We start from the raw sequence: 15,166 nt of genomic DNA, 5'->3' as shown, positions 1-15,166 counted from the left end.
TCATATATCTTCTCCTGTATTTTTACATATTGTCTTTATATTACTTCATGTCTATTCTCTTCCATATGTATTGTGTATTGGACAAATGAATAAATAAAATAAAATAAATAAATATATCCTGTATAACCTTCCTCATGTATTTTACTATGTGTATACCCACTAAAACCCTCATTGTGTATTGGACCAAATCAATCAATCAATAAATAAAAATGTACAATTGGTGAGCCACTGTGTGACACTCGATGGGCTTTGGCCGGATCTTGTTGTTGAGCCTGTTCTAATAAACAGTTGTTTTGAGATGGCTTGCTGGTCTTTCTGAGATTTAACAAGAAGGGTTGCAGGAATTGGGCATGTCTAGTCAAGTGAAAGGAAGGACTAAGTATGACATGATAGCATCTTCCAACACTTGAGGGGTCAAGAAGAAGGGGGTCAATTTATTAAGCAACGCAGCAAAAGGCAAGACAAGAAGCAATAGATGGAAACTAATCCAGGAGAGAAGCAGCCTACAACTAAGGAGAATTTTCCTGACTCTGAGAGCAATTAACCAATTGTCTGAAATGATATTGGGTCTCCTGCTTGTGCAGGGTGTCAGAATAGAAGACTTGCAAGGTCCCTTCCAACTCTGTCACAAACCCCAGTAATGGGAGCACCCACAACCTCTGGAGGAAAGCCATCCCTAAAGAATCAGCCTTAACTTGAAAGAGACTTTTTCAATCCTCCCACCAGCAGAAAATTGCAGCCACCAGTTTCCCAGCGTGCAACACCAGTGGGTTTAAATTTGGGCAGGAGGGGAACCTGCAGCAGCAGCAGCTGACACGCTTCGGCCCAGTTGTTTTAATGCTTCCAGGCCGTGGAGGAAACCGAAGACCCCGACTTGCTCTAGGACTCTCCTCCCACCTTCCCTCAACTCACCTTTCAGCTGCTGCCAAGATCCTCAGAAGAGCACAAAAGCCGCTCTGCGCGCCACCTTCCTCCCATGAGTCATCCGGAAGAGGAAGTTCCACTGAGTTTTCTTCTCCCCCTCCCATCCTTTCTAGCAATGCAGTACTCAATGGTTTTTTTTTTTTAAATTGAAGCTCAAGCATCAACGTATTGATGCCTTTCCAGGCATAGATGTTGCCTGATCGCCATCTAGCGACAGGAGGTGGAAAATACGCTTTTCCAGGCTCCACCAAGCCGCTTGGAAGATGTCTTTACTAATTACATGGCAGCAGGTCGTTTTCGACTACAGTACTCACAACCGACTATAACTTCATGTGATCTTAATTCTATCTACTAATGCAGTTTAGGTTTCTATAGGTTATTTTGGCTGCTGCCACTCACTATTGGCTCACATTTAAGTAATTGTCCACAGGGCCACCATCAGGAATTTTGGGGCCCCATACAGCCTAAGTGTCTGCCCCCCCCCGGCCATTTTAAAACTACAGTACAGCCCCCCAAATCCCGTGCCATGCCCACCATGGCCACACACCCTGGGCAAGCCCTGCCCCGGCCCTCTGAGGTCAAACACAGCCCTGATGTGGCCCTCAATGAAATTGAGTTTGACACTCCTGGCCTAGAGCCTAAATCCTATGAACAAGGGCTAAGAGAATGAGTATGTTTAGCTCAACAAATAGAAAACTGAGGGGGAATATAATATAATAGTAGTTTCCCAATCCTTAAAGGGCTGCCACAGAGCAGATGGCATCTATTTATTCTCTATGCCACCTGAAGGTAGTACAAGAAGCAATGGGCGGAACCTCACCAAGAAGAAATGCAATCTGGAAATAAGGAAAAACTTGGGACTGGGCGGCATAGAAATAATAAATAAATAAATAAATCCCTTCTTTTTTATTAAAAGAAATTAATAGAAACATAGAAACATAGAAGACTGATGGCAGAAAAAGACCTCATGGTCCATCTAGTCTGCCCTTATACTATTTCCTGTATTTTATCTTAGGATGGATATATGTTTATCCCAGGCATGTTTAAATTCAGTTACTGTGGATTTACCAACCATGTCTGCTGGAAGTTTGTTCCAAGCATCTACTACTCTTTCAGTGAAATAATGTTTTCTCAGGTTGCTTTTGATCTTTCCCCCAACTAACTTCAGATTGTGTCTCCTTGTCCTTGTGTTCACTTTCCTATTAAAAACACTTCTCTCCTGGACCTTATTTAACCCTTTAACATATTTAAATGTTTCGATCATGTCCCCCCTTTTCCTTCTGTCCTCCAGCCTATACAGATTGAGTTCATGAAGTCTTTCCTGATACGTTTTATGCTTAAGACCTTCCACCATTCTTGTAGTCCGTCTTTGGACCCGTTCAATTTTGTCAATAATAATTTAAAAAAACCAAAATCCATTACTATTAAAACTAAAACAACCAGCAAAACTATTAATAAAAACAGGTGAGGGCTGGGTTTTTTTCTCTGTTATTATTTAAGTGCTTTTACCATATGCTTTAAATCAAGAATCACTTCTCTCTCTGTTTCTCTCTCTTTTCTGTCATTCTCTGCCTCAATCATTTTCTCATTTCTCTTTTTTCTCCCCTTTTTTCTATCATTTCTCTCTCTCCCTTCCACTCTTCTCTCTCTCTCTTTCTTCCTCTCTCATCTCTTTTTTATTTCTTTTTCTCTTTCTCTCTCTTGCTTTCTTTCTCTTTCTCTCACTCTCTTCCTTCCTCTCTCATCTCTTTCTTTCTTTCTCTATCTTGCTTTCTTCCTCTCTCTTCCTCTCTTCCTTCCTCTCTCATCTCTTTCTTTCTTTCCTTCTCTCTCTCTTTCTCTATCTTGCTTTCTTCCTCTCACTCTCTTCCTTCCTCTCTCATTTCTCTCTCTCTCTTTCTATCTCTCTCTTTCTCTATCTTGCTTTCTTCCCCTCTCTCTTTCTCTATCTTGCTTTCTTCCTATCTCTGACTCTCTTCCTTCCTCTCTCATCTCTCTCTCTCTCTCTTTCTCTATCTTGATTTCTTCCTCTCTCTCTTTCTTCCTCTCTCATCTCTTACTTTCTTTCTCTCTCTCTTTCTCTCTCTTGCTTTCTCCCTCTCTCCCTCTTCCTTCTTCTCTCATCTCTCTCTTTTCTTTCTCTCTCTTTCTCTATCTCTCCCCCTCTTTCTCTCTCTCTCTTTTTCTCACTTTCCCTCTCTTGTTTTCTTTCTCTCTCTCTTGCTTTCTCTCTCACACTCTTTCTCTCTCTCGTTCTCTTTCTCTTGCTATCTCTTTCTCTCCCCCTATTTCTCTCTCTCTCTCTCTCACTCTCACTTTCTCTCTATCTTGTTCTGTCATTGCTCTCACTCTCTCTCGTTCTCCGGAGGCTGGCGAAAGTAATTTTCAATTACTTTCAATTGTAATTTTCAATTACAATCAACCTATCTCTCCTTCCTTCCTTTCCCCCCTCCCTCTTTTCCTTTCTTTCCTTCCCTTCCCCTTTCTCCTTCTTTCCCTTCTTCCTTCATTCCAACCAACCTATCTCTTCTTCCTGATTCCTTCTCCTCCCTCTTCCCCTTCCTTCCCCTCCGTCTTTCCCTTCCTTCCCTCCCTATTTTTCCTTCCTTCCTTCCTTCCCTTCTGTGTCCTCCCGGCCCTCTCTTCCCCTCCCCTCCCCTCCCTTTCCCCGACGAGGGCAGCCCGTAGAGTCACACCCATCCCGGGCCGAGTTACAAGAGCCGCACCCGGGCGGGGAGCGCCCCACTCGCTTCGTTCCCGCGGCAGGGCTCGGTCGAGAGCCTGCTGGTCAGGGCTCGGTCGCCGCCACCAGGAATCCAGGAAACCGGGGTCAGGGGTCTCTGGGGCGTCGCACTGGGACGGCGCCTGGAATGTCGGGCGCGCGGGCTGACACGCTCTCTCCCCATCCCCTGCTGCCAGACCAACCCGGAAAATTCAAAGTAAGAAAAACCTTCGCTCTTACTTTGAATGCTCCGGGCAGGATAGCAGGGAGATGGAGAGAGCGCGCGTCAGCCTGCCTGACATTGAAAATCGCCTTCGCCGGCCGGTGGCCCCCGCTGTGAGAATGCCTGCAGAGAAGAGAGGCGGAGCGGGCGGGCGAGCGAGGGCAGCGGCGAGTAGCCACGGGGGTGCGAGGGGGCTAGAGGCGCGGGGGGGCCCGGGGGCGGCCGCGGCTTCATGCACGCCCTTGGAAAAGTGTGCACGGGGGGCCTTTTGGGGGACGCTGGCGCACGCATGCGAAGCCTACAACTTGCGCTTGTGTTAAATTTTGTTTCTTTCCTAAGCAGCCCTCTGTGTAAAAAAATCCATTTGGGAACAACTCGTTCCCAAATGGATTTTTTTTACACAGAAGGCTGCTTACGAAAGAAACAAAATTTAACACAAGCGCAACCGCCACCCCGAAGGGGCTCCTACCTTCGCCGCACGCTTTATTCTGGGACTGGAGGACCGTGCTGCCAAAGGCTCCGTCGGGGCTTCGAGTCCTGCCTCGCGAGGGCCAGAGGGCCCACCTTTTTCATTGGTGAGGCAGGCAGCCGGCAAGAGAGGGCCGGTACTGCGCATGTGCGACGGCGGGCAAAACCGGGGCCCCCTCATGGCCGGGGCCGGGACACCACTCCCAGTAGTAACGCCCTATTGGCGGCCCTCATTGTCCACTTATATTCCAACATCCCTCTCTGATACTGTTATTAAGCCAGGTTTCACCTAGTTTATATCTATACTTTTCCGTGTCTAAGTTTAATATCTTTTTGTTAGAAAGGTCCCACTGTTCAAGTCTGGATCTTGACCTTGTCTTCTGGGTGTTTGCAATTGCTGCCAGTTTAGCCTGTCAGTGTGACATTTGGCTTCTATCCATGCGCAGAAAGTGAAATCTTGCGTGAGGACGCGCGGATGAGATTTCGGCGATTTTTGCTGATGTTTTTGTTTTCGCGCATGCACAGAACCACAAAACCAGGGGGAAATCCTGAAAATCCTGAAATCTCGTTCACAGTCTGTGGAGAGGGGCGGCATACAAATCTAAATAATAAATAAATAAAATGAGCATCTTCATGGGAGATTTCACATTATTATTATTATTATTATTATTAATTGGATTTGTATGCCGCCCCTCTCCGCAGACTCGTGCGCAGAAGCCAAATTTCACACATGTGCGCAGTCCCGAAAATCACTACCAGAATGTAGCACCCTACCGTTCCAGTAGCAGGCCATTACTGTATATGCAAACGTGATGAGTTCCCTTTCAATTTCCTTGTCTACATAGTGTATGAAGATTTTGATCAGTGCATGGTCTAAAATGCAACCTGGAGATACCCCACTGCTTACTTCCCTCCATGTGAGTGTAGTTCCATTGAGGATTACATGTGGAATATGATTTGTCAGCGTGCTCGCATGGGTGTAAGGAAAAAGGAGTATTTATGCATATGTTTTGGGAATGCAATAAAGTTCAAAAGTTTTGGAAACAAATACAAATGGAAGTGAATAAAATTACGAATGGTAATTGGAAAATGAGCCGGGGTGGCGCAGCAGGTAGAGTGCTGTACTGCAGGCCACTGAAGCTGACTGTAGATCTGAAGGTCAGCGGTTCAAATCTCATCGCCGGCTCAAGGTTGACTCAGCCTTCCCTCCTTCCGAGGTGGGTAAAATGAGGACCCGGATTGTGGGGGCAATAGGCTGGCTCTATTAAAAACTGCTATTGCTAACATGTTGTAAGCCGCCCTGAGTTTAAGGAGAAGGGCGGCATAAAAATCAAATCAAACCAAATCAAAAAATAAATAAATATAAAATAAAATATAAAATAAAATATAAAATAAAATAAAATAAAATAACCAAGGAAGCAGCATTATTGATAAAAAATAGTGAGGTAAAAGAATAGGAAGAAATCAAAACTGCAGCGATAGAGAGCGCCCAGGCAACTATAGTGCTTGGGTGGAAAGATGATAATAAATGGACGATAAAAAATTGGTGCAGATACATGGTGGACCACATTCACTATGAAATAATGGAAATCAGACTACATAATTATAATGAAGAGAAATTAGCAGCAACAATGAGGGGGTGGGAGAAGGTTAAAAATTATATATTAACAATATCAGTAGGCGATGCAAAAGTAAGAAATAAAATTCAATCACTTTATAAAGAATGACCAATGTAACCCAGAGATGAAGCAAATGAAGGACACAAAATAGAATCTTCCCTGGTGAAGAGAATTTTTATTTTTCTGTTTGGTGATGGTACACTTTTATGTTTTTGTTTTCTGTAAAAAATCTTTTTAAAAAATCAATAAAAATTATATTTTAAAAAAAGAACAAAGAATATGATTTGTCAGCCCGTAAGAAACCCACCTTGTGGTGCTGTCTATCCCACATTTTTGTAGCTTGCTAATAGTAGATTGTAATCTACTTTATCAAATGCTTTACTGAAATCTAAGTGTATGATGTCCATAGCATTTCTTTAGTTCATTGACTCAGTCCCTTTGTCAAAGAATGAAATAAAATTTGGTTGGAATGATCCAGTGAAGGGCCATAAATTCTTTACTACCACACTGTGATCTTGGCTTATTTTGTGGATGTGTCTTGATGGTCAGGGGACCGGGGTAGGAGTGGCTTGTAAACCATATGACCAGGTGAGGAGTGGCTTGACAATTATGTGACCGGGAGTGGCTTAAAAGTCATGTGACTGGCTTAAAGGTGGACAACTTGATGTCACTCACATCAAGGGTTTGGGTTAGGGTGCCTGGCCTCACCTCAAAGAGATACAAGATATTGAATATCCAAAATATACTATTTAATCCTATATGTATATAGGCCATATGTGTACATAAATATTATACACAGGCACTCAAAACATACCCAGAGTTCACTTTCTGCCACACATTTAACCATAGCCTCTGTACATTAGAACATTACACATGCCTTCAGTTGTACTTCCCTAGCCTGCACATCACTGTTCGAACTAGGAAATGTCATGGATTGAGTAAAATGTAATTAATCTCACTCTTGCTAAGCAAGAGCCAGAATGCTCTTTCTTCGCAACCAAATTTTGGGCTCAATAATGGTCATAGGTTTTTCTTTCTTTCTTTTCCTTCTTTTTTTCTCTTTCTTCCATTCCTTTCCTCCCCTTTTCTTTACTCTCTTCCATTCCTTTCCTCCTTTCCTTCAGTTTCCTTCCTTCCTTCCTCCTTGCCTTCCCTTCCCTTTCCCCTGTTCCATTCCTTTCCTTCTTTCTTTCCTTCCATTACCTCCCTTCCTTTCTCCTCTTTTCCTTCCTTTTTCCCAGTTCCATTCTTTCCTCCTTTCCATTCCTTTCTTTCTCCTCCCCTTCCCTTATTTCCCTTCTATTTTCATGTTCCATTCCTTCCCTCCTCCCCTTCCCTTCCCTCCTGGGCCAAGGTCACCCAGTGCACAGCAAAGGCAGCTCCCTTCTCCTCGGCTGTTCAGGCCACCCACCCAAAGCCCTGTGCGATAGATCTCAACCAGCAGAAGATGGGAGATGTTGTACATGCTCCTTGTCCACCTCTGGTCATGTCAAATTCTGAGGAGGATGAGCCAGGCCCCTCTGGATACACTGGGCCAATGGTGTTTGTTCAACCAATAACACAGACTAATATATTAGTAATTAGTGCAAATATTATTTACAATGTATACAGTAAATTAACCAGCATATACGGTCAGCTACATATACAAATCAAGCAATCGTATATGGTTCTAAACATAGAGCAGCTAACCATATGATGTCCATAGCATTTCTCTGGTTCACTAATTCAGTCACTTTGTCAAAGAATGAAATAAAGTTTGGTTGGAATGATCCAGTGAAGAGCCACAACATTTTTTACTACCACACTGTGGGTGTGGTTTGTTTTGTGGGTGTGGCTGGATGGTCACGTGACCAGGTGGGGTGGCTTATTTATTGATTTGTATTTATATCCTGCGCCTGTCTGAAGAGTTATCTCTAGTTATACAGTGTTCCCTCGATTTTCACGGGGGATGCGTTCCGAGACCACCCGCGAAAGTCAAATTTCCGCGAAGTAGAGATGTGGAAGTAAATACACTATTTTTGGCTATGAAGAACCTTATCAGTTCTGAGATACTTGGTTTGCAGCTGTGAGGCAATTCACAGTCCTTCTTCTTTCACAAAGTGAAACATACTTTGCTCTGGTTTAGTTTCAAATCGGGGAAAAAACAGCACACAAAGGTCGAAATCAGCAAGGCAGGCACGAAACACAACGATCAGATAATCCTCCACAATGGCCAAACCCACAGGCTGCTCTTTATAGCAGCCTCACTAATTACCACAGCCCCACCCAACCACAGGTGGCCTCATTTTCTTTGATAATAATCTCTCAGCTGTTGCTGCCTATGCATCGCTGTCCGCATGCGTGGCTGTATCATTAACTCTTTTTCCGAATCCAAGGAGGAGCTAGATAATTGATCTCCTTCTGAGCTGTCTGCCACACTCTCCTCCTCCCTGTCACTCATGTCTTCTGGGTCAGAGGAGCCTTCATCAGCAGATTCCATCGGGAGCAAAACAGGCCTGCGGCATGTGGAGGTCACCCCCACATCCACAGTCCTTGGGGCAGGAGCTGGGCCAGAGCTAACCACAACACCATACATCACATTTATTGGTCAGGGGAGCAAGGTCTAATTTCCCCAAGCCTGGCGACATAGGTGAGTCTTGAAACTCTTGTGGAAGGCGAGGAGTGTGGGGGCAGTACGAATCTCTGGGGGGATCTGACTCCAGAGGGCCGGCACACCCACAGAGAAGGCTCTTCCCCTAGGCCCCGCCAACCGACATTGTCTGGTTGATGGGACCTGGAGAAGGCCATCTCTGTGGGACCTAACTTGCTGCAGGGATTTATTTATTTAATAAGTCTTCTCCACTGTCTGGCACACCAATCTCCCATTGTCACATCAGCCCCCTCAGGTTCTCCCCAGTCACTGTCTGCCTCTCATTCTAAACTTTCTCTGACAGCCCCCCTGATCCAGGATATCTTGAGGGGCCTGGCTCATCCTCTTCAGAATCAGGCATGATCTGAGGTGGATAAGGATCACTCACAACAAAAACCTTCCAGAATCAGGACACTCAAATCGTTTCACTCCTGTATGAGTTCTCTGGTGCTTCAGCAGGCTGCAATTATGACTAAAACCTTTCCAACAATCAGCACAGTCAAAGAGATTCTCTCCTGTTATTCTGACTAAAACTTTTCCCACAATCAGAACATTCAAAGGGTTTCTCTCCTGTATGAGACCTCTGGTGTTTCACCCGGCTGCAATTATCAATAAAACTTTTCCCACAATCAGGACATTTAAAGGGTTTCTCTCCTGTGTGAGTCCTTTGGTGTCTCACCAGGCTGAAATTATCCCTAAAATCTTTACGACAGTCAGGACATTCAAAGGGTTTCTCTCCTGTGTGAGTCCTCTGATGTTGCACCAGGAGGTAACTCTGACTAAAACTTTTCCCACAGTCTGGACATTCAAAGGGTTTCTCTCCTGTGTGAGTCCTCTGGTGTCTCACCAAGTTGGAATTATGACTAAAACTTTTCCCACAGTCTGGACATTCAAAGGGTTTCTCTCCTGTATGAGTCCTCTGGTGTTGCACAAGGTTGGAACTATGACTAAATCTTTTCCCACAATCATGACATTCAAAAGGTTTTTCTCCTGTGTGAGTCCCCTGGTTTGTCACCAGGCTGGAATTATCACTAAAACCATTCCCACAGTCCAGACATTCAAAGGGTTTCTCTCCTGTATGAGACCTCTGATGTACCACTGTTGTAGAATTGACGAGACAGAAGCCAGCACTTCAATGAAGGAAAGTTTTATTGCGCAGGTTCAAAGCACAAAATAACAGATTAAATGGCCTGAACCCCGAATGGGCGTCAGGATCTTTCTTATATACCCTTGGGATACACATTATCTTGGGGGAGCATAAGTTGCCATATATGGTTATAACAGTTTGTGGAAAATAACAGTTTTCGATATATATCATCAGTTGGCATGTGTACATGGGAACATCCTGTTTCTCCTAACATAAAAGAGGATCTAATACCCGTACTGTTGTGGTTCAGCCTGGGACCCCTCCGGGAATGGCTGATTTGCTGTCGGCTTCCAGCTCAGAGGGAGAGGCTGAGGACCAGGAGGTGCAGACTGACAAGGAAGCGGAATCCCAGGCTGAAGAAGAAGGACAGCCAGAGTTCCACCAGGGGGAGCTCTCCCCAGCAAGCAGCCTGGATTCCCTGGGGGAAGATGCTCATGACATCATAGATATGCGACAAAGGAGAGCTAATCAGAGACGAACTCAATTGGCTAGGTATTTCCAGCATTAGAGGTCACAGCTGGGTTTGGGTGTGGTGCTTGGGAAAGGATAAAAGGCGGCCCCACCCTTCCTGGCTTGTGGAGTTTTATCTTGGAGATTCGTGAGACCTGTCTGTGAACTTTGGTGGCTACAATCCTGGTTTGTGCCTTGGACTATTGAAACCTTGGGGGGGTGTGCCAGCAAGAAGCTTGTGAAATTGACTGGACATCAGGACCCTGTTGTAACGTATTGTAACCTGTCTGCTGTGAAGACAGGTTTTCCTTTGTGCTTATTTTTTCCTGCTATAAAATACTTTTGGATTTTACCAGAGTGTCTGGCTGTTTTTTCAGTGGGTGTGGAGGTCTGGGAAAACCCAGACAGAACACGTACAATGGCACATTTCCAGTAAGCAAGCCCCCCTACACAATTTCCCTACTTCCTTATCGTAGCTGCAGCTGCTGATTATACAGAAAGCAATAATAGCCAAGGTTATAGTGACCTGAGCCGAAAGCCTTGGGCCTTCATCCAAGTTAACTTTGGTTCACCCAGTCACTTTATTCCCCCCTTTGCGACTCTTCTTCCTCAGCAAGGAGAGTCGCATACTCAGTTTCCGCAGTTTCCGCATCCAATGCAGCATATTCAGCTTCATTATGATCTTTAGCAAATTCCCACATAGCCATTACCTGAGCAGTAGCTTTACGCTCAGCCAGCAATGATAAGCTATTGGATATAGTCCTAATGAAGACAGGTAAGATACAAGGTAAAAGTACACAGCCCGCAGCAATTAACCCAATAAATGCCACTATTGCCTGTAATCCAGGCAACTTAGGAAACCAAGTACCGAACATATCTTTCAAATTAATGCCCTTCCATACCTGGTCCGGATTATGGGTCAATTGTCGTATCTCCTTAGTGAGCTGCTTAATTACCTTTCCAGTATCATCTATCTGTAAGCAGCAATTGGAAAGATTAAATTTCCCACAAACTCCTCCCTCCTTCGCCAGGAGGTAATCCAATGCCAATCTATTTTGATACACAGCAGTCCGAAGCTTGGTAGAGGTTTCCGACAGATAATTGAAAGCAAAATCTATCCTCCTTCCAGACAAGTCAAGGACTGCCTGTAGCCTAATGATCCTATTTAACATATAAACCGGTGTCCGGTATCCCCAGGACCCATCCTCCGCCCACGTTGCCTTCCCATATGTACACACAATCCTTTCTGAGCTCCAAACCTCACTTTCTTCATATTCAGCCAAGGTCTTACATGGGAACCCAGAAAAGGTATTATCCTGGCTGTCCGTGTTCTCTATATCTCGCCGTCTTCTATCGCGTGGGCCAATGGGTTCATACAGGGGGACACCTAACATTTGGCGAGTCGCTATCGGCAATAAGAAAAATGAAGGTTTAATCCAGCCTAGCACACAGGAGCCAGACCAATTACTAGGTAGGGCTTCATAGGCTATCTTGCCACATATCCAATACATATTCTGAGGAGCTACCCATTCTTCTCCCTGACCTACAGACCCAAGGTATTTAAGATTTGTAGTATCAAATTTCACAGGTTCAGTAGCATTCCCCGGGGAAATCCACTTTTCATAAGCTAAATCCCAAAATCCCAAACAAATCAAGTGTCCAACATTCACACTACCCATTCTCATAAAGCAATTTCTACCCACTAAGTTAGTGGTTAAAGTCCACATAGTTCCTGACACTCTTTTCCTTGTAGTTATGTTGCCAGTAGCAGACAGATTATTAAAAACAAGGGGCTCTGCCTCCAAGGCCTCCCATGGCCATTGTTCCCCCATATTCGTCCCTCCACACACAAAACAATTCCTGACAGTCAGTGTCTTAGCTACTTTCTCAGCCATTTCAACAAACAAATTTTTGGCTGTGTCACTAATTGGCAGGGGTTTTTCCAATTTCCTAAGGGAATCATAAACGGACCACCCCAAGGTTCGCACCTCCCCTGCAACCACCCTCCACATTTTAACTGAGAGATAGGTAATAGGATCCCTTCCTAGCCCATTTATGCCAAAGGCAAACGTAGTTCCTGAGGGAATAGAACGATCAACCTCTATCTGTACAATGTTTCCAAAAAGTCTCCTAAAGGACCGTACATACGGACACCCTTTATAAGTGTTTTTCTCAACATCCCCAGTGTACGCACACACACAGCTCCATCCAGAGCAGTTTTCTGTATTGCCACATGGATTCCATCTCCCTGTATTCGCATTATCACTGGCGGGATCTACCTCACACAAATACTTTTCATTTGATTGATATGTCTGGATCCATCCATCATTTCCACAGTGTGACCCATGTGCACTACCATAGTTATTACTCAAGGCTTTGCAAGCATCAAATGTGAATATCACAGGGGCCAAAGTTCTATCCACCACAGGATGACAAGTGAGGTAGTCCCTGAACTCATCAGATGGTCGTCCTACCCACAATGTGAAATTCAGACGTATTGGAGTACTAGGATCATAACACTTGATATTCCCTTTCTGCGTACAAAGACTATACATTGTTCCATTTGCGATACAATTCCGCCCTGATGGGGCACACTCCTTAGGTTTTATAGTGTGGTATACTATAGTGTGAACAGTTCGGATCCCTATTTTAGCCTTCGTAATGCATGGTGTACACTCATCCAATGAAGGAGGGGTAATTGATCCTGGTGCCATGTGGTTCGACGTACTCATTACGGAGAGGGGAGTACGAGCAGGAGTAGGTGGGCACTTTCAGAACACAGAGGAAGAGGAGAGGAAAATAGTGCTGTTTACAGTTTGTATTCTTGAATTCAAGGAGGAGGGTATATAGCTGGCTGTAAGGGGAAATTTCTTTGGCTGATAGTGTTATTGAATTCAAGGAGGAGGGGATATAGCTGGCTGTAAGGGGAAATTTCATTGACTGATTGCGTTATTGAATTCAGGGAGGAGGGGACTAGATTGGGAAGTATAAAAGGGTCAGAAAAGCCATTTTAAACTGCACTTTCAGAACACAGAGGAAGAGGAGAGGAAAATAGTGCTGTTTACAGTTTGTATTCTTGAATTCAAGGAGGAGGGTATATAGCTGGCTGTAAGGGGAAATTTCTTTGGCTGATAGTGTTATTGAATTCAAGGAGGAGGGGATATAGCTGGCTGTAAGGGGAAATTTCATTGACTGATTGCGTTATTGAATTCAGGGAGGAGGGGACTAGATTGGGAAGTATAAAAGGGTCAGAAAAGCCATTTTAAACTGCACTTTCAGAACACAGAGGAAGAGGAGAGGAAAATAGTGCTGTTTACAGTTTGTATTCTTGAATTCAAGGAGGAGGGTATATAGCTGGCTGTAAGGGGAAATTTCTTTGGCTGATAGTGTTATTGAATTCAAGGAGGAGGGGATATAGCTGGCTGTAAGGGGAAATTTCATTGACTGATTGCGTTATTGAATTCAGGGAGGAGGGGACTAGATTGGGAAGTATAAAAGGGTCAGAAAAGCCATTTTAAACTGCACTTTCAGAACACAGAGGAAGAGGAGAGGAAAATAGTGGCCCGCGTGCCTGGCGGCGCGCGAATTATATAACTATAAACCAAAATCAGCAAAGTTTGGTAGCAATAGGGGTTCATTTTCTTGCTAAGTACCTGTATTTCAATACATTCTTAAGATGATTGGCTTGGTACAGTGTAACACTTGTTTGGCTGTTGTGTTCCGTAGTACCTTGTGGAACTTGGGGTACTGCCCTCTTTGCATTAGGACATCTAGGTTAGATGGCGAGATCTCTAGATTGCAGTCCTTAGTTTGTAGCTTGCAGGCAGAAGTTGAAAGATTGTCCCAGCCACGTGCTGTAATGCAGCCATGTGTGCAGCCTCCACTTCCACAGCGCCCCCCGAGGAGGAGGGCTGTTTGGACAACTGTTGGTTCAGGAAGATTACGTGCAGTTGTACAAAAACATAACAATTTTGGTCTCTCTGTATCCAACTCCTATAATGTTCTTGCGGATTTAAATAGTAAGGATGTTGTAGATATTAGCAAGGCCCCTCAGGCGGAGAATGAGGGGATGTTCAAAGGAGAAGTTGTTGTAAATGAGGAACATAGTGTCACCAAACCAAGTCCAGTTAGTAGAAATAAAGAGAGGACACATGTTCTTGTGGGTGACTCGATTGTCAGAGGTGTTGATTTGGGACAGAGGAAGGATGTGGTGAAGGTGATGAGATGTCTTCCAGGAGCCACTGCCCACAGGGACAGCAGGCGGATTACAAACATTGTCAGGGCTGTGAGTAAAGGTAATAAAGTTGATGTGGTGGTGCATCTTGGCACAAACGATCTGTCCCAGAGAAATGTTAATGTAGTAAAAAGAGATTTTCAAAGTCTAAGTGTGGAGCTGGGTAAAATAACTGATTCAGTGACTTTCTCAGAGGTGTTACCGGTTTGTGGCCAGGAGGGTAAAACAAGTTGTATCAGAGAGTTTAATGTGTGGTTAAGGCAGTGGTGTAAAGCTGAAGGTTTTGGTTATGTAAGTCATGATGTCAGTAGATGGTCTAATAGGGAGTTGTTTAAGAGGGATGGTTTGCATCCATCATACAGAGGTACCCAGGTGCTCGGTGAGGAATTCAGAGCTTTTTTGGACAGGCATTTAAACTAGGTAAAGGGGACAGAGATGTACCAGATGTGGAGGATTTCTGTCCCCGACCAATGCGGATACATCAGTTTCTGGAAGCTTATGAAAAGGGAGCTGAAAATAAAATAGATGTAGTTGTTGATGATAAGGGGCAAACTAATAATGAAAATAATGTTCTTCGGGTAATGTGCACGAATGCTCGAAGCTTGAGCAACAAGCTCTGTGAGTTAATGGCCATAATATCTAGAGATAATTTGGATCTGGTTGCCATAACTGAGACATGGTTTAAGGATTCCAATGAATGGGAAATATCCATACCAGGATATACACTGTATAGGAAGGATAGAATAGAGA

Source organism: Erythrolamprus reginae, chromosome 2, assembly GCF_031021105.1.
Source record: "Erythrolamprus reginae isolate rEryReg1 chromosome 2, rEryReg1.hap1, whole genome shotgun sequence".
In the NCBI taxonomy this organism is placed as follows: domain Eukaryota; kingdom Metazoa; phylum Chordata; class Lepidosauria; order Squamata; family Dipsadidae; genus Erythrolamprus; species Erythrolamprus reginae.
This window is presented reverse-complemented; position numbering follows the sequence as displayed.